Raw genomic sequence first — 12,216 nt, forward strand, 5'->3', positions numbered from 1 at the left:
GAACCATCGCTAGAAAACCTGCTTTCAAATAAAAAAAACGCATTCAAATCGGTTCACCCGTTTAGGAGTTATGGTGCCACAAATAGACACACAGCGGTCAAACTTATAACACCTCTCTTTTGCGTCGGGGGTTAAAAATAGAAAGACGTTACGTTTATATGTCAAGCGGTGCTTTAAGTGTCGTGAATGAGCAAAATTGTGAGAGCCTCTGAAGGGGGGTGAAGTATTTATGAAGAGGAAAGCGGCCTCCGGAGGATTAGGTCGACTTCAATGAATCTTTTAATACTCGGGTCCGAAGCCACTTGCTCCTACAAACTACGCCCTTGATTTCCATTGAGTGGTTTAGGCAAGCCTCTCGAGAATCAAGATTTTATTTTAGATGTTGTGAGAGTCAATGTGAAAATATTAGTTTATACCTGACTGCCTAAAGGGGGGTTATGATTGGTTTTTTTGGAGTCTTTTTGTATTTTTTATTTCAACTCCAAATTTGTTACTTTTACGAGTATTCCGTGAAACCATATCGAAAATACAAACTGAGACATGGATGCACAAAAAAACCAGAAAAAGAGACCAGCGCTGGGAATCGAACCCAGGTCCAACGGTGTCCAGCGGTGGTGTAGGGGTTATAGCACGCAGCACGGATTGCTGAGGACCTGGGTTCGATTCCCAGCGCTGGTCTCTTTTTCTGGTTTTTCTGTGCATCCATGTCTCAGTTTGTATTTTCGATATGGTTTGCCTAAAGGGGGGTTGTTTTTCAAGCGTATGGATGTATGTAATTACGTATGTTTGTTTCTTTGGTCCTTTCTTTAGCCTAAATTTAATTCGTCGGATTAAAAATGAAATACTTAACCTTTGAAGTGAAATGGCACAGTGAGAAAAGTATGAAGGGATTATTTAATACGTTTTATTGTAACTAAGGGTAACAAAATGAAAGCCAATAATTAGTATATTTCAAATTTATATAATAACTAGATTTTGCCCGCGGCCTCGCCCGCGTGAAATTCGGTTATTGCGCGCTGTTTCCTAGGGATTTTTTTCGGGATAAAAAGTAGCCTATGTCACTCTCTGGCCCATAAACTATCTCCATACCAAAAAACACGTCGATCCGTCGCTTCGTTTCGACGTGAAAGTTAGACAAACATACAAACACACACTTTCGCATTTATAATATTTGTATGGATAGGTAACTTTTAGGTTCTTCGTTCCTGTGCTTTTGCTAAGTGAAAAATATACATGTACAGCCGAAGAAACTTGCATTCAATCATCAACACCAATATCTGATACAACAGAGCATAAATATCTCAAGCAAGTAGAATATTATCATTACATATTTATTTTTTATAGAACGTAAACACAAGGTTCTTGTTTTAGACATTTAATTTTGGCGGCTACAACGTACAACCTTTGCCATGGGCCTTTATTAAAATGCATAACATCAAACGCACAGACATTACCTCAACAATTACTTAGTATAACTTTAATTAGTATAATGTTAAATTTATTTATTTGAAAGTGGTAAAAATACATAGTAAAAGTTGTATGACTGCCGGTTTATAGCTATAGAAAAAGTGTTTCTAAAAATATTACTTAGGGATATTAAAATGTTTTCAGCGAAAAATGCTTTTTAAATCTTTTCCTCTTAATCTAGAAAAGTCGTCTACTTTCAGACGTTCACGTTTTCATTTCAATTTTGCCACTTAAAAAACTAGTTCGCAACCATTTTGAAACAACAACAAAAACCACACACACATGCACAAACTGACACACACACACACACACACACACACACACACACACACACACACACACAAATGCGCACAACTTTAGTCGTATCTGTTGTAATTTCTTTTAGTTGCTATATTTATGTAGGTAAGTACCTACTCGTACGTAGTAAATATGTTCAAGCAGGGGGCTGCGATAAACCACCCCAGGGTGCTTTCTGAAAATCAGCGCTGAGCTAACGACCTCAGCACAAGCTGAGACTGGTACCCATTGCCAAACTAAGACTGGTACCCATTGCCTAACTAAGACTGGTACCATTGCCAAACTAAGACTGGTACCCATTGCCAAACTAAGACTGGTACCCATTGCCAAACTAAGACTGGTACTCATTGCCAAACTAAGACTGGTACCCATTGCCAAACTAAGACTGGTACTCATTGCCAAACTAAGACTACAGTATTTTTTATTACGTTTACTGGGAAATGGTTCCATTTTGGCTCATAAGTTAAAGTCCTTGCCCGTACGTCGAAGCTGACACACTTTTTTTCTCTCATTGTTACACAGAAATGTAGTAAAATTACGTACTTGTTTAATTTGCCGTCAAAAAATTTTACGACAAATTTAAACAATGCTTTGAGCATCGTAATTATACAAACCGGAATACTTTAAATGCGATATTACGGACATTTTAGCAAAGGGAATACGCACAAAGCGGACAATGGGACAAACAGGTTTGTCATGTCTTTGCAAACGGGAGGGGTCGCCATGAATTGCGGGAATTTGAAGACTGTGTCAACTCGGCATAATACCTGATACCTATAATACTCTTAGGCAGAGTTTCGTGGATTTGTTCCATATTCCTAATTGGTTATATTCCTAATTCAACACTTTCCGAACAGGTCATATTCCTAACTCGTCATATTCCTGATTCATCATAATAATATTATTATTTCGTAAAATATTGTCTGATAAAATAACCGTAGTAGGTACAAAGTATAACTGTTTACTATAACCTATCCTAATGCGTGTTAATCCTGTAAACACGTATTCGCGATTTCATTCCACTGTACAAAGACAAATCAAGAATACCTATGACCAGTTAGGAAAGTGTCGAATTTGGATATGAATGAGTTAGGAATATGATGAATTAGGAACAAATCGTTTCGTGGTGAAATGAACCGTATAACTAGCCTAATCAACTTAGAACAGTTGAAAAACCCATGTTGTCATTTCAAAGTTCAATATCTCAAAAACTTCTGAACTGCATTTTATCAAACATACCTAAGAAATGCCCCAAGGAAACATGCTTTCACGCACAAAAAAACCCGCGTCGAAATCGGTCCATCTGTTTGAGAGCTACGATACCACAGAGAGACTTACAATACCCTTCTTTTTCGTCGGAGGTTAAAAACTGGCCTTTTACTACGAAATTCAAAATTCGAACTTCGTATCTTGCCATCCCGCCAGCGGACGCTTATATTATTTAACATGAGAGTGAGAGGGACGGTACTATACGAACTTCGATTAATAATTAAAAAAAAAACAACATTGTAACTTACAAGCTGTTTAAGCCGTTATAAAGGGAACTTGTTGTTTAAAGTTCCCGATAGATGGCGCTGTCACGTAGATGTAACTTCGCACAACACGCTATCGTTGTGCTTCCTAAGTTTATAGACCTTCAGTCGAAAAATTATACATTTGAGAGAATTGTGTCCACACTGTGGAATTGATGTATTATAAATAATCGCAGTGTTTAATTTTTGGCCTTCTTTCGGAGTTCTCATACGAGTACAGTGCAATGAGGGCTATCGTTTTTTGTCTCACTAGATGGCGCACTGTTGCGTGAGGTTTTTTAGTGTGGCTTTCAGAGTTTGTTATTACGGGCGTTAAAACAAAGTTTAGATTAAAATCATATTTAATACACCTTAAAACCGTACCATAAAAATATCCAGCAACCACAGTGTTGCTTAGTCCCGTTTTGTTCGGAAAAAAGGGAGGACAATTAAAGTTTCCGAAAGACAAGACTGTGTCAAAACACAGACATTCATTGCCCCGTAACGCATAATTGCCATAATTAATTTCAGGTACTTAATGCAAAATATTCACAAAATGATTCTAATTATAAATAAACCCACGTAGCTCACCCAAAAACTATGAGATTTGACATTTCGGAGACCTCACGCTACACTAGCGCCTCTAGCGGCGAATTCATTCGCGATAGCCCTCATTCGTACACATGCCTCGTCACCCTACTTTTCAATACATCTCGATATGCCAATACAAGTTTTCCATACAAAGCCCATTTGTGAACAAATCCCTGAACAGGAAATTCAAGTTTTATGGATTTGTGGACACGCAACAATCACAATATTTTGCTAATTATGAGGATTATATTTTTCGGCATCTGTATTGATCCTTTTGTGTTTGAGATAAAATATCCTTGCTCGTTTGCCTTCCATAAAAAAAAACCCTTATCCTATTGTAAACTGAGAGATAAAAATGAGGCAGCTTAATTTTTAAAGTAATTATTAATTTAGGAGTATAAATAAGACGTGCTGTGATGGCCTGGTGATTTGACCTATTTATTACCGCTCAAGCAGAGGATTCTGGGTTGAAAGCGCAGAGCTCTATAATTACGAAAAATAATCCCAAAAATTATCCATTTCTAACAACCAGTAAAAGCCTGCATGCATTATGCATGCCGCGTTTGTCGACGCGCGGTGGTACTGTGGGGACTGTAGCTAAGTAGGTATGAGCACTTGTACTTTTCCTTAGTTTGGTACATGGAATCTACGCGGTTATAAGGTTATAACCGATTTAATATAGGTACCATTTTCACAGAAAAGTGTGAAATAAAATAATAAATTTAAAAAACCAAAAAACCCGACTGCCTTAGAAAATACTAAAAAGAAGAAAACAAGTCTAGTGGGCTAGAACTTTGTTAAGTAAGTAGCTAACTTAAAGTCAACAGTCGGGACCCATTAAAATCGTGACGCTCAAAAATTCTTACCTAATGGCTTTCTCTCTGGCTCTTAACAAAGTTCTAGCCCACTAGACTTAAATTGTTTTCTTCTTTTTTTGTATTTTTAAGGCAGTCGGGTTTTTTGATTTTTTTAATTTATTCGACTACTGCTTTTTGGTATCCGATTTACGTCAGTAGCCTCAGAAGGCGCACATACACTCATGTCGATGTATGCAGTAAAATAATTAATATGTCGTCCCCATGTTTGGAGTCCTTCAATGTTCCCGTGACCTTGTCTAAAGGACCCATCCAAAAGTAATTACTTAGTTAAATTGATGAATTAATTAACTATTTACATTAGTTTTCTTGCAGCAGCCTTATTATAGCTTTGCCGTCCAATCAAGGCAGAATGAACTACTTACAAGTAATTTATAGCTTGTTTAATTCTCTATGGAAACTTAACACAGTCAAACTTGTCAAGTCGTGTGTGAGGGTCACTGAATCGAAAAATCGTAACATTTTTTATTGTACCATTTTGTCGGCAAGGTTTACATAATATAATATTCGTGTAAAATTACAGCTTTCTAGCATTGATAGTCCATGAGAAAAGCCGCAGACGGACAGACTGACAGACAGACAGACATGGCCAACTTTAAGGGTTCAGTTTTTGGCTACGGAACCCTCAATTGTTTCAAAAATATATGTCATAAACAAGTACAAACCCGGCCAAGAGCGTGTCGGGCACGCCCAAAATAGGGTTCCGTAGCCATTACGAAAAAATTAAGTAGTATTTTTCTAAGAATTTCGTATTTTATACGGAATCTTCCATAATTTAGGTATATTTTATACATTAGGCTGCTATTTACTCTTAAACTACTAATAATTCTCAAGCAAACTTAACCGTTATAGTTTTCCTTGAAAGTTTGATATGGACTTACTACCATCCTGATTTTTTTTTAATTTTCCCACCTATCGGTTTAGATTTTAGAGGGGGGGGACGCTCGATTTTTATGAAAATGTGCACTTTAAAGTTGAATATTTCGTAAACAAATCAATGAATCGAAAAATGGTTTTAAAAGACCTATCCAACGATACCCCACACTATAGGGTTCGAAGAGAAAAAAAATCACCCCCACCTTACGTCTATGGGAGGTACCTACCTACCCTAAAAAAATTTTTTTTTAGTTTTTTATTGTACCATTTTGTCGGCATAGTTAACATATAATAATATATCCGTGCAAAATTACAGCTTTCTAGCATTGATAGTCCCTGAGCAAAGCCGCGGACGGACGGACAGACAGACAGACGGACATGGCGAACCTATAAGGGTTCCGTTTTTGCCATTTTGGCTCCGGAACCCTAAAAAAGTTTCTATTTCACATCTCGGTTACAGAGGGGAATATATTCTTAGAATATAGACCATTTAAGAGGTAATTTAAACTCGCTAGCCCAATTACGGCAATTAGTTAATTATGACGATTTAATCAAAGAACCGTGGGTAAAGGTAACTCGTTACTAATATTACATATAAATACGAAAGTGGGTTTGTTTGTTCCAATCTCACGCCTCAGTTAAAACGCTTAGTTGTTGTTCCCAAGGGTGCGCGATAAATATTATTCGCAGAAAAAATCACGGGAAAAAGCTGGTATGATGAGTGATCAATCGTCCTCACTTTTCCTTTACGCACACACACACACACACACACACACACACACACACACACACACACACACACACACATGCACAAACACTTAATGTCTCGGTTTAACCAACCCCCCCTTTTGTCACTATACTTACTAAGTTCCTTTCTCTTTAATACTTTTTCGCATTTTTTGTAATTACCCAAGTTTATATATAGTTTTAATTTAAGTATAAGCTGAACTAAGTAAAGTGCTTTGCACCCGAATCCCGGTCGCCACGTGACAAGCTTTGCCTAGTGTGGGACCAACGGCAAGCAATTTGTAGGGCGAAAGTTTTTCAAAAAACTCTTTTTTTACGTGAACAGCGACGTACCGCGCCCCTAGGGCTACTACGAAATTCGAAAATCGAAGATCGTGTCGTGCGGTCCCTCTGGCACTTATATTGTTTAATACGAGAGCGCGAGGGACAGTACGATACGAACTTCGATTTTCGAACTTCGAAGTAGGCCCTGGCTTTCTTCCAGGGCCGGATTTACCATGTCGGGCCCCTTTTTAGCCATTTGAAAATCATCAGCTCTTTTCAAGATCAATAAATTAACTGACAGCATGCGTCGCAGGTTGCATATTTTATAATAAAATTTTTAATTTATGAAACACTAGAGTTCAAACGCGTAAACTATTCAATCTGTTAGTTACAATTCAAAATTCCGGGATTTTACAAAATTCCCCAGGGAAATATCGTGATCTTTATCGAGGTTGTGTTAAGAACAACTGTAATAATTTCAGGTTTACTAATGTTTCGGCGAATAACGTTTGGCAAATTGTTTCATTTCGCAACTTTTTATTTCCCAACTGTTTAAAATTTCTGAAACTGTAAATTTTTCAGGGTTTTTATAAAACTAACCTAAAGGGTTCTACACGATGGCCCTGAAATAAATACTGAAATATTTACAGTTTTAGAGTTTGCGAAATAAACGGATACCAAAATTTCTGACTCTAAACCAGCGGTTGTTATTTCGAGATTCTATCCCTATCCCGTCGGAATATCGGGATATAAAGTAGCCTATATGTTATTCCAGACGTCCAGCTACCACATACAAAATTATATTACTCTAAGCAAAGCGGTTGTTATTTCGAGATGTTATCCCTATTCCGTGGGAATAGAAAGACGATACGATATAGAAAGGGAGCGCAGGGCGTTGGCGGTACGAAGTAATGTGCTGACTCGTAGATTTAGCAGATGTTCGAATGACGTGAAAATTACGCTGTTCAAAGCGTATTGCACATCATTTTATTCGAGTGGTTTGTGGTTTCAGCACACGAAACGGGCCTACAACGTCCTGCGGGTGCAGTACAATAACGCGTTCAGGATGCTACTAGGGCTACCGCGACACTGCAGCGCGTCCGCTATGTTCGCTGAGACGCGCACAGACGGCTTTCACGCTATAATGCGTAAGAAGACGGCTTCTCTTCTTCAGCGTGTGCGCGTTAGCAATAATAGTATCCTGAGCATGATTGCAAACCGGCTGGACAGCCCTTTGTGGTGGCACATGACTAAAAAGGTCATAGGGGCCATATAATTTTAATTTGTAATTGTAATTTTATTTTTATTTTTTAATTAAGTAGGTATTTACTAACATAGTCGTATAGTTTTTTTTCTATTGTTTCTTTTAAATACTAACACTATTATGGATGAGCTTGTTTTGTCTGAAATAAATGATTATTATTATTATTATTATATTGGGATAAAAAGTAACCTATGTTTTATTCCAGATGTCCAGCTATCTTCATACCAAATTTCATCCAAATCCGTCCTGCCGTTTCAGCGTGAAGGAGTAACAAACATACTCACTCACTCACTCACTCACTCACATAATTTCGCATTTATAATTAGTAGTATTTTCAATTTCTTTAGTGCGCGCGGGCGGGGCCCCAAGCCGATGAGGGGGCCCTAGGCAGTTGCCTATTCTACCTAATGGTTAATCCGGCCCCTTTTTTATTTTATTTTTTTAATTTGACTGGATGGCAAACGAGCAAGTGGGTCTCCTGATGGTAAGAGATCACCACCGCCCATAAACATCTGCAACACCAAAGGCCTAAGATGGGATACCTCAAGTGCCAGTAATTTCACCGGCTGTCTTACTCTCCACGCCGAAACACAACAGTGCAAGCATTGCTGCTTCACGGGAGGATTAGCGAGCAAGATGGTGGTAGCAATCCGGGCGGACCCCTCCTGTTTCTAGATTTGCCTAATTAAGAGTTTTCCAAGAAAATCTTCTTCGGGTGGTGCCTATCCAATTACTGAAGGTTGGCCATCAACTCCGATTTTTTCCTGTCCTTCGAGAACACACACACACACACACAACGCAGGAACAGCTCAGCAGCACCACTACCACCACCTACCGTACTCGTTAGCGACGGCGTAAATTATTTGTATGGAGAATTGTACAGCGCCTCTACAAATAATTTACGCCGTCGCTATCGAGTACGTCACTGAAAACTCATGGTAGTGGTACAGTTTAATCTCCAACTTAAAGCTCGAAGCGAGCGTGACGCGACAGCGGGGCTACTACAAAATTCGAAGTTCATGTCGTTCCGTCCCTTTCACTCTCGTTTTAAATATTATAAGCGCCAGCGGGACGGCAAGATACGAAGTTCTAATTTTGCACTTCGTAGTACTGGGCCAGAGGGCCTACTCCAAAATTCGAAAATCGAAGTTCTATTCGTATCGATCGTATCGTCCCTCTCACTCTCGTATTAAGTATAAGCGTGAGAGGGACGGAACGACACGAACTTGTATTTTCGAATTTCGTAGTAGCCCCGCAGCGCCCAACGATGGTGGACCCAGTTAATTTCGAAATTATTTAACCGAAGTGCTGGTTACGTAAGATAGTTACGAACAGGTTAATTATCACCTAAGATTATTATTTTCTACAGCGTCGGAATCACTCGCTGTCTGGACATTGAAAGTCAAGTCAAAGTTATGATATTTCTATTCAAATTAGCTTATGATTGACATGAACTTAATTACCTAAATGATAAATCTCTAATGATCTATATAGCATTGTTGCACTGGTAACACTAAAATCAAATGTCATCTATCTATTGCTGTCAAAGCTTAACGTTGTTTGCTCGTGGTTTTGTGCGTTAAAATGCCGAATATTATCCATAGCTTTGGAAGGAAAATAATTCACAATGTATAAAAGTATTAGTCATAGAAAAAGTCTGAGGGATTAGAAAATATTCCTTTAAATAACATCACCGACACCGTTGTCAATATTACTGGTAGGTATCGTATAGTAAGTGTAAGAATGTTGCCATATAAATCGTAAAAGTGCTGCCACCGCGTCAGGTTTTTTATATTCCTGGTCAACCTTTACCGAACTAATTAACCGCTCATAACTTTGAACTAACTGGCCAGTAACCGACCTTTCCATTTGTGCACTTACGATAACAATCGCACAGGTGTAACAAATTAAAAAAATAACCAGGTGCTTGAACGATACAACCCTGTATAAAGGGGCGTAAGTGACGGTGGTGTTTAGGGTGCAGTATTGACTGTGAAGGTGCATTTATTTATTAAAAAAACGCTGTGGTCTAAGATAGAAGCATTGTAGGGCTGTGATGAAAGTGGAGGTTGGAAACGCTAGTCATAAATACTCTACATAATTCTTTCACTTTACTGATTCATTATGACTCATGTGTTTGCTGAGGTCCATTGTTTAAAATAATATGGATAAAATTGATTTGCAAAATAGCCACACTTGCTTTGAATATTTTGCAGTCGTGGAGTAAATTTTAAAATTTTATACAAGTTCTCAATACAAATAAATAAACTTGTTTTAACTTGTAGTACTTAATTACAATACAATGACTTTTCTTGAACACCACAATACAGTAAGCAGTACAAAAAAAGAGGTCTGTACAGTCAGCATCAAAAGTAGCTGGTTACTTTTTGACTCTGTCACATTAACACATTTGTCAATCTTGTATGGCGCTATGTACGTGGCTGTAAAACGACAAACTACAAAAGTAACCAGCCACTTTTGATACTGACTGTACCTACTTATAGAAAAAAATCCTGCGTAAGCTATAGGCGGCCTTATCGCTTCAGAGCGACCTCTTCCGGGCAACCTTTACAATAAAAATAACTAAGAAACTGATTTTGGCAGGTGTGGTGCACCTAAAATATTATACATACATATTTCTATTTTATTTTCATTGTTATTTACTTTATTGGCGTGATTATTACACGATACGTCAAATTATAATTTTATAGCACCTTTGCCATAAACGTACGGCCGACACAAGGGTTCTATTCTTGCCATTTTGACTTGCGGACCCCCAAACAGACTTGACGACACTTACGCCCTTTCCGCTATATTTACCGCAATTCTAGGGGTCGCCTATGGGATACCGCCACCCTTGTGTTTCCCACGGCACCCCCCCTCACTTCCGTAGGCGGCGTGTGCGCAAGTTGCCAAACGTTTTTGCGCGCGCGTGTGCGTGTGGTGGAATGTGACTACTGACTTTGTAAACGTGTCAAGAGGGTTTAGGATTTGTTGGTGTTTTATTTGCTGAAAGGGTGTTAAATTTAAAACCTGCAAAGCTGCAAAGGAAAGAAAGAGACAAGACAGACACATTTCATGGCATGGTATAGTCTGTCAAAAAAGAGAAGAAATTAAAAAGTGGCATCACTGTAGTGTCATCCCTTTCAAACCCTGTCAAACCAAAAAGGGGGGACACTACAGTGTTGCCACTTTTTAATTTCTTCTCTTTTTTGACAGACTATATAAAAACGTATGAGCTAAGTTCCGAATTAGAGAGAATTTGCACCCTCTGTTTAATGTATGATAATTGATAAAGTAGTTAGGTTGACTAAAAAAAAAACCTTGTTAAACTGTGGTTAGTAAAAAAAATAGCGTCACCCTCGTAATCTTAACGAATAAATTGAATACCAATTGATATTCGAAAATAAATTATTGATAATTTTTTCATGGTTTTGTTAAATAATAAATCTTATTAATAAGCACTTGGTTGCAAATATACGGTTGTTTGCAGAAAATCCAGTAGGTATGAATGTCATTTTTTTATTTGGTGTTGATAGTTCAGCCAATATTTTTTTATTTGTTAGCCATCCCACACGCGATATATTTTAAAACACACATTTTTTTTTATTATTAGAAGGAGGCAAACGTTTTAGCGTGTTATCTGACGGGAAATGGTCACCACAGCCCATGAATACCGGCAACACTATAGAATGCTTTTTATTCATGAAACAAATGGGTGTAATTCTTAATTAGACATATCCTGTACTATGTATAGGTACTAGGTAAGGTACCTAGTGACTACCTAGTACTAGGTGTACTTACCTATAGTTAAAATACTACAAACGGGACGCTAAACACACGAGTAATAATTACCTCGACGTTTCGACTAGATTAAGTAAGGAATGGTTCCAAACTAAATCAGTATAGCGCCGGTTTTACGGCCGACGCTGGTCTTTTGGTTTAGTATTTAATTTTATACTTGTGCTTGTGCTTCTGATAGCTACAGACCTCGCAAATCTGTCTTTTACATTAGTAAGCCCTATGGCTCTGCTATTTTGTTTTTTTTTCCAAAATCTGCATCAACCAGTAAAAAAAAAGTCAAGTCAAGTTTTGTTTCTGAGTATTTTTTTTTCTTTTTGTATTTTCTATGAGTCATGTTACTTGAAATAAATGAATATTGTTATTATTATTATAAAAAAAAAATTAACTATCGAACGTGCTCACGAGACTTCACTAGAATCGGTGGAGAAATGCGACTTGTGGAAGAAAATTTGAGTTTGTATGTGCAGTCGGACATCGGCTATTACATTTTTGCTGTAGGTGAAACGCAGGCGCCTTCGCA

This window comes from Choristoneura fumiferana, chromosome 18 (assembly GCF_025370935.1).
Source record: "Choristoneura fumiferana chromosome 18, NRCan_CFum_1, whole genome shotgun sequence".
Lineage (NCBI taxonomy): Eukaryota > Metazoa > Arthropoda > Insecta > Lepidoptera > Tortricidae > Choristoneura > Choristoneura fumiferana.